Source organism: Vicia villosa, linkage group LG3 (assembly GCF_029867415.1).
Source record: "Vicia villosa cultivar HV-30 ecotype Madison, WI linkage group LG3, Vvil1.0, whole genome shotgun sequence".
Classification (NCBI taxonomy): domain Eukaryota; kingdom Viridiplantae; phylum Streptophyta; class Magnoliopsida; order Fabales; family Fabaceae; genus Vicia; species Vicia villosa.
Genome location: NC_081182.1, coordinates 187,740,085 through 187,743,645, shown reverse-complemented (window position 1 = coordinate 187,743,645; position 3,561 = coordinate 187,740,085). Strand labels below are relative to the sequence as shown.

Below are 3,561 nucleotides of genomic sequence, written 5' to 3'. Positions count from 1 at the left end.
TGTTGTTATTGTTGTTTCATTGAGATGGAATGTTGATTTTCGTTGGTTGTGTACTATTTTTATTTTATTTTCAAAAGCTCTATGTGATTATGGATTGTAGTTAGATTGCCCCGCTCCACCCGCATAAATTATTATTATTTTTTAAATATATATTTTTCCAATAACACTAAAATTAATAATTGAACTAAATAACTGATTATTTTAAGAATGATCATAACGCCTGATCATTTTTATTTAATTTGTATTTTTAAAATAATAAATAATAATTTTAATAAACATGATATTTAATATTAAAAAAGTGTAAATAATTAACAAAAATGTTTAAAGTAAATATAATAAATTAAATTTAATAGGCGGGGCGGCATGGGGGTGGGCGCGGGAGGGCATAAGAATTCCCTTACCCCGCACTTGCACCTGTAACTAAAAACTAGATTTTTCCCGCATCTGCCCTTACCCCTAAATAAATCGGGGTTTTCCTGCTAAAAATGTGATATTATCTTAAAAGGTTGACCCATCTATTGGACAAATGTGATAATATAATATTATAGGTTACATTTGTTATTGCTTTCATTTTTAGTAATAATTAATTTGGTTTTTTTTGTCAAAAAAAAATTGACTTTTTTTTTTTTTTTAATTTATGGTTGAGAGTTAATATTTTATAATCATAAATCAGATTTTCAAATATAAATATCTCTTGGACAGAGGTGACAACTTATAAATTTTTGTATTCAATGAGGTTTATATATATATATATATATATATATATATATATATATATATATATATATATATATATATATATATATATATATATATATATATATATATATATATATATATATATTTATAAAAGGAAGATCTTTTAATAATAATTTTTATTTGGAGATTTTTAATAGTGGTAATTGAATATAATATAGTATTATTATTAATATTATTATTTATAATTGTAGTAGTCGGATAATATATTATTATTATTTTTATCATTATTATAAACTAAATGTTATAGTATTATACATTATTAATATTAATTATGGTTGTTGAATATTATGTTATTATTATTGTTATTATTTTTATTTATTTTAATAAAGAGTGAAATTAGTAAAAAGTAGAATTATGATTTGTGCTTAAGTTGCTATTAAAATGACATGTGCCTAGCGTAACTATCATGTTAACCTTGAATTTATATATACTATATAATAAATATTATGTCTGATCCTTAATATAAGAAAGAATTTATTTTTTAGATTTATTGAAGAAATAATGTATTTAAAATATATATATTTCAAATATATCATTTCTTCAATTAAAGAAAAAAAAAGGACCTTTCTTCAATTAATCTAAAAAATAAACTTTTTTCTTATATAAAAGGGAATAATTAATAATAGAGTTTAATTCTCTATTTTTTTATGAAATGAGTACTATATAAAGAACTTCAAGTTTGCTATGCAAGATAAAATCTTGACGAAAAATGGCAATGCACATTTGCAAGCTTTTTTTCTTGGGACTTATATGCATTGCGTTGGTTCTATCTTCAGGTAAGAAACATAAGAACTTTTCTCCCTTAAATTCTATTTTTTACTTCATTTTAAAAATATTAATAGGAGTTTTGAGTTTGAAAATTTTTTTTTGTAGCAGGAGCAACCCAAGTTGATAACTTTCAATCAAAATGCATTTTTGGGGATTGTGGAGATTGCGAAAAAAGATGCATTCAGCAGGGATTTGAAGTTGGTTCATGTACTTTTGAAGGAGATTGTTGTTGCTATAAACCTTGAAATAAATTACATTATTATAATTATGTAATAATATGAAATAAAAAATATGTCAAATTTTCTTCCAAATATTTTATTTTCTTGTTTGAAATTGACATTTGATGTCTAGTTTGAGCTGTGAAGTAAAGTTGGAAGAATGACTTCTTCAACTTTAAGATAGGACATATAGTTCTAAAATTGAAAATGTTATATTCAAAATAATATACACTATTGGTCAAAATTATAGTTGATATACAAAGAAAAATTATTATGTTTTATAATTTTTAAATATACACCATTGAAGTAAAGCGATTTATTTATTTATTAGTGTTTTAATATATATATATATATATATATATATATATATATATATATATATATATATATATATATATATATAAGGGATATTCTTATTTTAAGAGTAAGTTATCAAAACTTACTCCTCATCATGACCATTGATTCTTTCAATCTAATGGTTAAAATTAATAAATAATTAAATGTGGAGAGAGAAAAATAATAATCATTAAATTTAACCATTAGATTCAGAAGAATCAATGGTCATGATGAGGAGTAAGTCTTGATAACTTACTCTTGGAGTGGTTTAAAAACTTATTTACAAACTGTAAATTAATTATGTGAATTAGTTTTAGAAACATATTTGTAAACTACAAGAACTATGATATATTTACAGTTTGTAAATGAATTGAGAAATATACTTTAGAAACCTATTTATAAATAGCATGTGACTCATTTACAATTTATAAATAAATTTAGGAACTTAACCATGTATATAATATGTCTAGTCAATGTTATGACCAAATTAAAAAGATATAATATAGTTTTGAAATCTTATTAATTTGATGTGCTTTCGGGTGCAGAAGCAATAAGGTATGGGCTCAAGACAAAGTTTTGGTAGCTTCTTTTCTAAAATGGAAGTCTTGCCTTTAGTCTTGAAATAGCATGAATCAATGGTTAATGATCAAATCTCTTGGAAAATGCTTCAAAAGCTTGCGTAAACTTCTGATTATGGATAGATTTTGGAGGTTTAGAGGTCTGCAAAGAAAGAACACAAGGTATGGCATGAAGATTGGATCATAAGGTTTTCAAAAGAATGACCTATAATTCAATAATGGAGGTCCATCTTCTTCTCTCAGAATCTCATAGCTCACAAATGTTATGAAGGAGTTCTAGTACATTTTGGAAAGCCCTAAACATCCAATATACCTTTCATGGTTGGTGTTTTCTCAGATTCTCAAAGGATCGTGATTAGAAGTGGCCTCAAAGTTGGACATTTTTAAGGAACAATGCTGTCTTGAGAATTCTTCTAAGTGTTGGAGGAAAAAGTAGACAATTTCATGGCTCCATAACTCAAAATCTATTCACTTCTTGGAAAAATGCTCACATAAACAAAGTTGTAGATCTTGACTTTTTCTTCAAATTCAACTTTTGAGCATAAAATTTGGCCAAGTATTGAGGAAGTTATGACCTTTCAAAGTTGAGTAAAAAACATGTATTTCTTCATAAAAAAGTCAAAACCCTAATTGTTGACTTTCTGATTCTTGATTGATTTTCTTGATTTTTATTGATCAAATGAATTCAATAATCATATATTCATGATTTTGATCTTCAAAAGTCCATGGTTGACCAAATTTCTCAAAAGTTAAAGATGATCTTGAATAGTTGACTTTTTCCAGATGGATTAATTTCTTCTAAGTATCAATGGAATCAAGATCTTCTAGCCAAATGGATGTTATGAGTGGGTTATAATGAGGCATTAGAGATCCTTGAATCATTCTTTGAGCCATGGAACCAT

The 3,561-nt window shown here is 24.9% G+C and overlaps 1 long non-coding RNA gene across 2 annotated transcripts; it reads left to right on the top strand.

Moving 5' to 3' along the window:
- Positions 1-1,462: 1,462 nt before the first annotated feature.
- On the top strand, positions 1,463-1,838 carry LOC131657020 (uncharacterized). Of its 2 annotated transcripts, none has more exons than XR_009300429.1 (2): positions 1,463-1,535; positions 1,636-1,838. It is a non-coding gene; the product is annotated as an uncharacterized LOC131657020 (long non-coding RNA). The 2 variants fall into 2 exon arrangements; XR_009300428.1 differs by having other exon boundaries at positions 1,633-1,838.
- The last annotated feature ends 1,723 nt before the right edge of the window (positions 1,839-3,561 follow it).